At 37.2% G+C, this 11,989-nt stretch overlaps 1 protein-coding gene across 5 annotated transcripts in view; it reads right to left on the reverse strand.

The window, feature by feature from the left end:
* Window positions 1-11,989, reverse strand: part of NCOA2 (nuclear receptor coactivator 2) — a 249,509-nt gene that overhangs the window by 155,125 nt on the left and 82,395 nt on the right. For all 5 annotated transcript variants that reach the window (XM_014539821.1, XM_014539824.1, XM_005866357.2 and 2 more), the window contains exon 2: window positions 9,814-9,870. The gene's annotated coding sequence lies outside the window, so the exon portion shown is untranslated. The remainder of the gene's footprint in view (window positions 1-9,813; window positions 9,871-11,989) is intronic.

Raw genomic sequence — 11,989 nt, forward strand, 5'->3', positions numbered from 1 at the left:
CCCTTCCTCTCTGTAAAAAATCAATAAAATATATTGAAAAGAAAAGAAAAAGAAAGAAAATGAATTTGTAAGTTTAAAAAAAAAAAAGATTCCCAGGTGATTCTAATGTGCAGCCAAGGTTGTGAACCACTGACTTAAGAGCTTTGAGAGCAGCTGTAATTCCCTTGATGTTAAAAAAAAAAAAAAAAGGAAAGAAAAAAAAAGAAAAGTGGGCAAAATCTGAGAGGGAGGGTGGCCTAATTTTTTAACATTTTGTAAAATGTAAATGCCATGTCTGTTAATTTAGGTCATGACTATCTGAAATATAGTCAACATGAAATAGAAACTGTACTTCCAATATAAATTAAGCTTTTAAAAAAGTAATTGAAATAATTCTCTAGTCACTCTCAGAAATGTAGAAATATAATTTTTTCTAAATAAAAACTGAAATTTGCTTTTGAATTGAACATTTTCTTTTCTTTGTGTGAAAGTGTCATAGGACTTCTTATTATGGGAATTCCAGAAAATGCCTTTTAAAGATTTAATTGAGTAAAATGCCTAAAATTATTTTTAAAGAGGGAAACTTTTAAGTGAAAAAGAAAGTGGGCTAGCCCCCTTTTCCATCCTTCAAAACAACATAACCAATGTTAACATCTGAACACATCCCATTGAATGAATTATATGTAACCTTGTTTGAAGTAAAAAACAGCTTACCATCACTTCTGTGACCTGCCTTTTCCTGTTTAACCAATCAGTCAGACAGTCACTTCTGATAGGATATACAATTTAGCAACTTCATGGGCTCTGTTTTGCTGGTACCCAGATGAGAAGGGGCCGTAACCCTCATGGGAGGGAGGGGTGGCAAGCTCAATACTAAGCCTTGCCATGTCCTTACCCACACTTAGGTTAGCTTGAAACTTTATTTTGATACTAGTGGCCCAGTGCACGAAATTTGTGCACATTAAAAGGGAATTAATTAGAGGAAATATTTTAATATTGCTATTTGCCCTTTCTCTATAATAGAAGTGTCAGAGATGAAAGAAAATTAGTAAAATGTATATGAAAATCTCCCTCCTGTCAGAGTCTGGGGTGCGCTGCGGGACCCAGAGTCAAGTCCCCGCCCACCCACGTGTGCCTTGAAATCACATGAGACCCAGACCCCGCCGGCCCCACCCCTGTCAAGCCCCACAGGGTGGGGGACATGGCCTTAGGTCCCCTGGCCCTGGCACAGGGGGTGCGACCTCAGGTCCCCTGGCCCCAGCGTGGGGGCAGAGGGCACAGCTTCAGGTCCCCCCTGCCTGGCCTCAGGTCCCCTGGCCCTGGTGTGGGGGGTTCGGCCTCAGGTCCCCCGGCCCTAGACCTGGCGCTGGGGCAGGAGGCATGGCCTCAGGTCCCCCGGCCCTAGACCTGGCGCTGGGGCAGGAGGCATGGCCTCAGGTCCCCCGGCCCCGGTGCAAGGGTGCAAGGGTGCAAGGGCATGACAACCATTTGCATATTAACTCTTTATTATATAGGATTATTAAATGTAGGGGTGGTCTGCTTTTATGTTTTAGGAGAAGAAACTCTGATAGGCAAAACATTACCAATGACAGACTGGGTCTGAATCTCAATTCTGCCTCTAACTAGCTAATTAAATGAGGTGCACATCCCCGGGCAAGTCGCTGAACATCCAGTCCTTCCTTGCCCCATTTCTAAAATGAGATAATAATAGCAGCTACGTAATAGGTTTTCTCTTTCTTTCTTTTCCTTTTTTCTTTTGTGTGTGTGTGTGTGTGTGTGTGTGTATGTGTGTGTATGTGTGAGGATTATTATGAGAAGAGCTTAGAACACTACCTGGTAAGGACAATATACACACTAGCAATTATAAATGATCTTTCAGTTCTAAGAACTTTCCATTTGTACTATGATTGAAACAGGATTTTTGTGGGTAATACTTGGTCCTACATTCATGTCTCTGTATTAAAACCACTCTGCTGATTGGCCCATAATCATGATTATCAATCTTTAGTAATATAGTAATGTTATTTTAAATAAAACAAATTTATATACTTAATGACATATTGACACAGAAAAGTTATATGTACATAGATGGGCAGCTATATAATGTTAAAAATGTTCTGTGAATAAAACAACAAAACAAAACATGTTGCTCTATATAATGAAAAAAAAATTAATGAAGTAGGATGCTTCTAACTCAATTTCCTTCACATCCTGATGTACATCTTTTGAGTACTCTCTTCTGACAAAGCTGATTTTGTAGTATCTGATGGGATCAGTTAATCAAAACTCTCCTTTTCTGAGATCAGAATCATTTTTTCACTTAACTAGAAAGAAGGCAGCACAAAATGTCTTTGCAATTGTTACAAGATCCAATTAAAAGCAGATGAGTTGGAAGACACAAAGTTTTATTTCACTATATACATTATAGCCCAGTATATAAAATGCTTTGAAAACAAAAAGCGGTTTATTCTCAACTTCAAAGAGGATTTAGACACCATCAGAACTCACTTCACATTCTGACACAAAGAATTTAGTCAAAGTTTAAATTGATACAACACAGGCAAAGGCCAAGAACCATGTCTTGTCAAAAGTAATGGTAAATGTTTGTTTTTCCTTTTCTCTCTCTACCCCTCAAGCTAACCTACATTTATCTCAGTTTTAAGACATTGTGAAAACCTTAACCACCTCATGAAACCTCATTGTGGTATCTGAACAAATGACCAGGTATATTACTTTCTCAATCAGCTCTTGAAACTTAGTAGGAAATAGGACCCTTGACTTCAGTAAAAACTATGACTTAATTAAAAGGAGCACTGAAGTAGAAATAGCACAGCATGCCAAAGATATCACATTTATCAGGATAAATAAATAGTACATAAATGTCTCTTCTTTTCTGTCTCTAAAATGGTTAAGGCTCAAGAAGAAGTAAGTGTACGGCTCCTGATGCGGCAGCCCTAGCCCAGGGACTCTAGGACAGCCACCACCAGAATGTCTGTGGGGACCGTGGCCAGCGCTGCAGGCAGCACTTAGCTCTGGGGCTGAACAGCTTTAGTGATGAGCCACTATGGTAAAAGCAGAATTTAAAAAAAAATTTTTCCTTTTAAAAATAAGGTGGAAAAAATAAGATGGGAAATTGGTAAATATAGTGAGCATACATTATAGTTTAAAGCAATATGCATTGGCATTTAGGATATGTTAAAACAAAAATAAATTTAAAAAGACAACAGTGGTATTTTACAAAAGGCTATCATTTTATATCTTCAAAAGATACTTTAAAGAGAAAGTATGAACCTGACCTTGGCACATAATATAAATATGTCAGTGAACAAGTTCAAAGAAGTAATAACTTACGTGTTAAGACAATAAAGATTTTATGAAACTTTGTGGATATTTTGAGGCAGTAGCAACATTAAACACTAAACTTATACATTAGAGAAAATGTAAATGTTCCACAGCATCTAGTTTCAAGGAAAACCTAAAATCTAGGTTCCACTGGGCTAATAAAACACAATCTACTATTGCATATTGATAAGACACATGAAACCAGCCTAATCGGTTTCAAGTCAAAGGAATTTTGTTTTCCGTTCTATTCAAATATAATAACTAGCATGAGTAACCACCATATGGTTCTCAAAATACATTAGTTCAAAACTATCTTCTATTTCCAACTCTATCTTATAACCTAGAAAACAGAGGTTTATTTTCTGGACTGTAATAAAACTGCCATATAAAAGGAATTTGAAATCTAGATCAAATAGCTTTTTTAATGACTAAGAATTGAAAGGAACTGAAAGATCAACTGTTTCCTTTTGGCCCCTGCTCTGTCTGTTCTAATTTAAGCCACCAGTTCAATAACTGTGACACAGCTGTTTTTTGAAAAGATATTCTTTTATATTTTAGGTAAAGACAAACATCTCAGTACTCATTGAGGCACTGGTAGGGCTTTTACAAGCTTCCCCACACCTCTCTCCACTGAGGTGCATGCTGGCCTATCACACTCCTGTGCCTTAGTCCTTTTCACCCCTCCAGGAGGAACGATAAAACTCTGCTCCAATTCTCTGACATGGATGGGCAACAAATGGGCAGTCCTTTGGCGGAGGCCAGAAAATTTCAAGAGTATGACTTCCGCTTATGAAATTTATGTCACTGGCACTAAAAAGGCCAAAACTGTTGGTTTAAAAAAAATCAAACTTCTCAAATTCTATGAATTCTAAATCATTTCAGTATTTTTCAATACTTTAAAAAGCAGCGAAGGCAAACAAATCTATAGACTCCGGCACCACAAAAATCAACCTCTCATGGAGACATGTGTTCAAGAGATCCTCCAAAATTGGACCACATACATTTATAGCATATGGTCAAATTCCACAGAGCCACTATGAAATGCTGTATACTTCTTACTCTCCCTTTGCTCTTTTGGATGTGAAGGCAGAACTGTGACTAGGCCAAAAAAAACACATTTCCATTGATTGTAGACACCCATGAATCATTCATGAAGTAGCAAACAGTGCTTAGACAACCTAATGCATGGAATTAGGTTAAAGTCACAATTTGCAAAATTTACTGTTAATGTCTCTGGTTTCCTCCCCATTTTTTCTGTCTCAAGGAAGCAACACAAGCCCCAATGGAAACCTCTATATGCTAATGCCAAAGAATGACGAGGGTGAGGGGTTGGTGGGGGCATAACCTACTTAATTAATTTTATAGATATGGACAATTTTATAAATAAGTGCTTAATTTATCCCTGACGACTAGATGTTGTAAAACTAGTGGAGACTGACATAAATGATTTGAACTTCAAAAATAAACTCTGAGGTGTTTAATGGAAACAGCCTGATTTTATTTGCTATTTTAACTGTAAGGGGATTCTGGCAAGGTCAGCAGACTCAAATTCAACACCTGCCTAGAAAATAACATATACATTCTGCCACTTTCCTTCCAGAGTGAAAGTGAATGGGATAGTTTAAAATCCTACTAATTGACCCCAGATCAAATGCCATATATTTCTAAAGTTTCTATAGTGTCACTTATGTGAAATTCTGCTCATCAGAGACCTTCTCCTTAAAGCTAGCAACTCTACTATCCAGATGAGTCGAATACACAAATTTGAACCGAAATCCAAAGGCCACTAACAAGAAAGCAGGAGAACACACATTCTCTTAATGTTCAAACACGCCCCCTCACACTCCCATGCACACATACACCTGTCGTCCGGTGCACAAGAATGGGGCTGAGAAGACAGAGCCCGCTCTGTCCCAGCAATACCTCCTCAAAGACACGCTAATTCAGAAGACCTATACAAGGTATAGACTGGTAATGGTTTTCATTTTCATTATTTCCAAAGAATATCAGCTATGCCAACAGAGAAGTCACACTTAGAAACTTCTAATTAAAGAAACAAATGGTGATTTCACAGAAAAATAGCTCTCAACTGAAACTCAACTTTTATAATCCAAGAAGCATCCTTATAGATTTTATTTTAAAAAGTGGTTTTTATTGCTGTCTATAAATCTAAATTTTGCTGTTCCAGAATTTGGATTGACCAGAAAAAGCAGGTTCTCTCATATTTCTGATATACTGTTCAGCAATGCACTATGCTCACTAACATCACTGCTCGTGGGTACCTGTGGAAACAAACATTTATTTACAACAGACAGCTTTTCTTGTTGCCTTAATCTCCACTTGTATGAAATAGATTAGTAGGAACAGATGTATAATTTAGAAATCAATGGTCATTTTTTTTTCTTTAAAAATCAGAAAGCCAAGTTTCAGTATAAAAATACTGAGCAAGGAAATATGGAGCAAAACTTTCATTACTACTCCTTTCAGTTTATAATTTTTGGTAATTATTCTGTATATTTCCCACAAGCCTCAGCATAGGCTAACACAATATAATAAATACTAGAGGCCCAGTGCACAAAATTCGTGCACGGGTAGGGTCCCTAGGCCTGGCTGGCAATCAGGGCCGATCAGGGCCTTCCGGCTGCTGGTTGGGGCCCTCCTTCCCCAGCTGCCAGCTGGGGCCTTCCTTTGTTCTGCGCCGCCCCCTGGTGGTCATTGTACATCATAGCAAGCGGTTGAACACCGGGTCGGTGGAACTCCCGCCCAAGGGGACACTTTGCATATTAGGCTTTTATTATATACGATTTCTCAAAGGAAGGAGAGTCAGAAAGAAAAAGGGATGACTTGAGGGTAAAGGGAAGGAGGAAAGTGAAAGGAGGGTCAATGGTGCTGAATATATTTCCCTTTGTGGTGAAAACTAGGTCAATTTGTTTACACTAATGTGTGCATAAAAAAGGGAGGAAAACAGAATAAAACTGGCCTGTCATACAAATAGTTTCCAACTGATGGCTTTGGGTCAGTAACACTCATTGGAAGGTAATTTCAACCCACCAGGAAGCTTCTTTGGTTCTGAGTCCAGCAGCCCATCCACCAGCGAAGAGCAGAGAAGTCTGCACAGGGGGAGTAGGATTGGGATTCTAGTTTGAAGAGTTAAACAACAGGGGGTTTGGCCAACTGTTAAAATATTTGTTATTTCCCCATGAGAGCCTACCATGTGGACATTTGAAAAAAATTACAACAAAAGTAGCAATATAATTAAATGTCAGCAGATTTTGCCTAAAGCAAGAGAGACATGTAAATATTGTAATTTTTTAGTAGATCAACACTGATTTTCAGTGGACAGTGCTCAAAGCCTCAGATCTGTAGCTCAAATCAAGCCGCCTGGGGATTCAAAATACAACAACTATTTTAGGGTCGGTGGGTTGCTGCTGTTGCAGGTGTGCCCTGGGACTGCCTTGCCATCGCTGCCATGCGCCCCCCCCCCCCCCCCCCCCCCCCCCCCGACCCGGCCGAAGAAAAACAAAAAACAAAATACAAAATACAACAAATATTCATTTCAAATGTACTTACAACCATGTCAGGTCCAATATAGACATAATTTCTTCTGTCTTTCATATGGTTAATATGATTTTTGGTATTTAGTATATAACAACAAAATGTACTAGCATCACAAGAAGTATATTATGCTCTGTTGTACTTTGGCGAACTTCGCTCTGCATAAGTTAGTGCTGGGCTCTACCTAGTATGTGTGTACAATTCTTCCTCCACCCCAAATCTTCCAGTGTACAGAAAGTAAACTTATAAACTCAAAGTATATATGAATCCACGGTGAATTCAGTTTTCCATAGTGAAGGGGGAAAATCACATTTCAAGGCTACATTGTCAAACATTTATCTAACGCTTGCTCCTGTTTTGACTATCAATTCTAAGAAAAGCTTATTGGCTAACTTTAAAAATGCTTAAAATGTGAGACTGGAATGGAAATACTGATGTAGCTATAGATTAAGAAGCATGATTTGGTCTGTTAAATAAATTTTTTCTTTTTAATTCAAACTACAGAAGCCCCTTCCCATACACTCAAATCTGGAATTTGCATTTACACTCATAGATACAATCCTTTTGGAAAGTGTGAGGAAGTATAGTTAATCGTATTTTCAAATAAAAACTTTCAGATGCATTCAACAACGCTGCCTTCGAAAATACTTTGTCCGCAATATTATAGGTTTAAGAACAGATATTTTTATGTAATATGTCCTCCTCAGCCTTGAAAATAAACTAAATGTGGAAAGCTGAAGTTGTTTTTGAGGCAATTCTGCTTTACTTCAAAGCGATGGCACCTTATTCTTAAATTATTTTAAAAAGTTCCCCAAGATATAAATTATTACACATTCCAAGATAAGGGTTCTAAGTAATTATATAGTCACTGTATTTCACACAACTTGTTTTCTGTAGGAAAAGTGTAACAAACCACAGATGCCACTGTAACCTAAACTTTCTGATACTGCAGGGGATGAAGAATGCTGATTCATGGCGTGCCCCGCTCACAGGAAAAAAGGAGGAATGCCGATTCATGGCAAACCACGCTTACAATGGAGAAAGGAATCCAATGGCTCCGCCATGGGCCTGCCCCGCAAAAGTAAGTATGACATGGAAGTGCAGGGTGCAAGTTTAAATTGTGCTGGTCGTCATTAAACTTCAAATGAGTCGTCATGTTTCACAGTTTGAAATAAAGGTTAAAAGTTGAGGCCTGCTAATGAAATATAAGCAAAATAACGTTTGACTTTTAAATTAATTTTGAAGTCCTCAAATATAAATATGGTTTTCCTATATTACACTTATTGCCACCAAAAAAAAAATGTGTATATTCCAGGCTATTTAGAAGGAAAATGGAGCTCGGTGGTTAAGATCAAGGTCTTTGGAGTGGCAAACTGCCACTTACTTGATATGACCTTGGAAAAGTCACTTAACCTCTCTAAGCTTCAATTTCCTTATCTGCTATTCTGAAGATAACTGAAAAGCACTTACATAATACCTGGCACACAGTGGAAGAGCAATAAGTTACAGCTGCTGCTGTTAGTATTATCAAAGCAATCTCAGCAAATTGCACTTGTAAATTAGGTGTGAATGAGAAATGGCTGGATAATTCCAAAATTTTATTTAAAAAAATAACACAAAAACCCTAAAGGTCAGAATCAGTTCTTTCTATAAATGAAAAAAAACCCATGGTGGCTGAAGGAGAAACTAAGGCCTAAAGAAAGCAAAAGAGATAAAAAATAAAAATACAAGAAAACGAGACAGGAAGCCAATATCCGGGAACATGTAAAGAAAACTGCCAAGGGCACAGGAAGAGGATGGTCAGCTCCTGCCTACAGCTTTCTTTTACAATGAATTCAAGCATCAATATGGAGGACAGAAAAATTTCCCAAACTAAAAACAAAAAACCAATAAAGTTACATTTTATATCCAGTGACAGGTAGTGGAAAAATCTTAACTTATTTGGTTTTCAGAGATTAAAACTGTCCAATTTTCAGACCCACTTCACATTGTTCTTTATATAAGTTATCACAAAACATATCTAATATGGCAGCATAATTTAGCAAGGAGGTGGGGAGGTCCCACACCAGCTTCAGGTTTGTCCCTTACTTCATCAACAGAAGCTTCAAGGATAGTGACAAAATAAATACACAATTGGAAGCATTACCCTCTGAAATCTACCCTGATTAAGCATATCTGAGTACATAAAATATGCAACACAGGCAATTTAAGAGCTACCAGTATATAATCTTTAAGTAGCTGATATAAATTAATTTCACATTTAGAAATAAGTATAAGGAACTAGTTCTGGTTTGTATTTACAGATACAGAGCTCAGGGACTCTGAATATGAATAAATGCCTAGTATTTATTGCCCAATAATTATTTAGCAAATATTTCCTCAGTCTTTCCTATATACGAATCTTTCTTAAATACCTACATGTTTAAGTAGACAAAAATGGTCCCAATGTTTAAGGAGCTTATATTCTAGCAGGGGAGACTATAAATAATAAAATATTATGACAAAAATAAAGAGATTGTGTGATAAGGAGTGATCGAGAAGCTATTTCAGGCTGGTTGAACTAGAAAAGCCTGCTCATCAAATTTAAAACATCTACCCCCATAAAACTGAAATTTGCTGCCAAAATCTCTAGCAGCTATTCTTTTATTTACATATAAAAATAAACATTTGCCAGGCTATGAAATTTATATGTAATCTTCCCAAATATACACAGTAAGCACTGATAAATAGATATGGTTGTTCTACCTTCAAATGTCATTTTCAACACATAATAATACAACAGAAATGGAGACAATATTTTTATAACAATTTCTTTATGTTGTCATATTCATTTTATTTACATATTATTTTGCTAAACTATAAATAGGATAATTTTTAAACATTGAATATTACTTAAAAATCAAAATAATCCAACAGAAAGGCTTAATTTTAACTCACCTGTACCTGTATACAGTGCAGAAGATCTATAAATCTGTGGCCAAATCCAAGAGAAATCTGTAATATAAACAAACAAACATGAATTAAAAAATGTAGAATCTTGTGATTTTTACAAGCAACATATAAGTAACACTCATTTAATAACACCTTTTCATTAAACTGCATGGTAAAACCAAGAAGTAGACTTGCTGCATTACTTCTATTTGCACAGGATAATATAAAATATGTAAGGTCACAGTTCATAAATTATGAGGTGTCTACCCTACCAATCTTGAGAGCCCGCCACACACTTACTACACTTTCCTGTAGCTGCCTGACTCATCACTAGCTCTGGTAGAAGCAGAGGAGGCCGAGCTACGCCATGCATCTTGCACTGCTGGGCTAGCCCAGGGCCCAGCACACCATATCACAATGTGCAGTAAATGTTTGCTGAATAAATAAGTAAACTTCACATAGTTGTCTTCACTTGCTGTGGTTTCTGCTTTACCTATATGGAATTGAAAGGCTTGAAATTATTAAAATAAAGCTCTATGTCATAATTGTTTAAAGAAGTTCAAAGGTGACTGAATAAGAGTCAGGGGTAAAGGCAGGGTGGGGGGGAATGGGAGGTATCTGTAACACTATCAACAATAAAAAATACTTTTAAAAAAGTGACTGAATAATTTCTCAAAAATGAAAGTCTTGAGTAAAATGATATAAAAATGATGCCTATAGAAGACATTCATAACAAATTGCAAGACAAATGTGGACAAGAAAAGGAAGAACATTTTCAATACTCAAGGCAGCTTCTCCCCAAGTTTCTTCTGGGTGTGTGTCTTGAGGACAAAGAGCTTAACATGGAAGGGCCCTGGGGCATTTCCTGGGATCTATGCAGGAATCACTTTTCACTGCACAGTGAGGAATACAAACACAACAAATATGTGCTTATGTTATTTTATGTGTATTAATGTTGACTATTTTTGTGTATTTTATGGACCAGAGAAAAATGGTTTGATTGCTACTAGTAGAAGTATGTCTTTTTTAACCATTATGTGCTACTAGATTTAACAGCTGCAAGGAATGATTTTACAATTGAGCTACTAGATTTTTTTATTGTCAGACGACACCAATCAGTAATAAATGACACTTTGATTAATTATCAAACTTAAAACAGTATTAACTCTATAAGAGCCCTTTACTATTTAGAATAAATAGAACATAATAGTAGAAAAGAGCTTATGCTAATTTAATATCCAAATTAACATTTTTCTAGGGCACTGGAAACATCTGATTTCATAATCTAATAGGTCTAAAGAAGAAAGAGAAAAAGTGCATTTTGATTTTCACCAGGACCTGATCAGGCTGGAGATCATTATAAGTAATGAAATGCAGCTAGGGTATTAGTCAGAGATGATTCATGAAAAACAAAAGGAAATCTGTATGCAAATAAGTTAGCACAGTAAGTAAAACGAATGGATTCTCATGTGGCAGGCAGTCAGTAGTGTGCACTAACGTGTTACGTAATAGAAGCCATCAATTCTTTCCAGCTCTGCTAGGGTGAATGTATTCGTTATGCTGGCCTACGTAAGCCTATTATAATTCTATACCAACAACTAATTTGCTCAAGGACATCACACCATGCAACAATCAAGAGCTAAAACTTGTGATATTAGCAGAAATGATGGTATTAAATTATTACTACTTGATCTGTACTATTAAATGAGTTTTTAATTAATATGCTAATATGAGGAAAAACTACCAAAGCACCCATGCTAAAGAAAGATATAGAAGAGACATATGAAGATAAAAGACATATGAAGATGTGGATAATTTCCACAGTATAATATAATAATATCTTGGTGTAACATTTTAAAACAAAAGAAATTAATAAAATACTTCAACATAGAATTACAAAATATTTTATAAGTTACTAGGGAATATAATAGCGATTAAAACAGTAGTACAGGCGAGAAGAACTTTATAATAAACTAAAGGCCCGGTGCACAAAAATTTGTGCACTGGGGGGGGGGGGCCCCCCGGTCATGCACACAGGGCGGATCGGGAGGTTGCGATGCCACCCTCAGTCACGCTCAGGGTAGGGCCGATTGGGGGGTTGGGGCACCGTCCCCCCCTACACTCAAGGCAGGGTCGATGGGGAGGTTGCGGCACCACCCCCTGTCACGCACAGAGCAGGGCC

This window comes from Myotis brandtii, unplaced genomic scaffold (genome assembly GCF_000412655.1).
Source record: "Myotis brandtii unplaced genomic scaffold, ASM41265v1 scaffold23, whole genome shotgun sequence".
Taxonomy (NCBI): domain Eukaryota; kingdom Metazoa; phylum Chordata; class Mammalia; order Chiroptera; family Vespertilionidae; genus Myotis; species Myotis brandtii.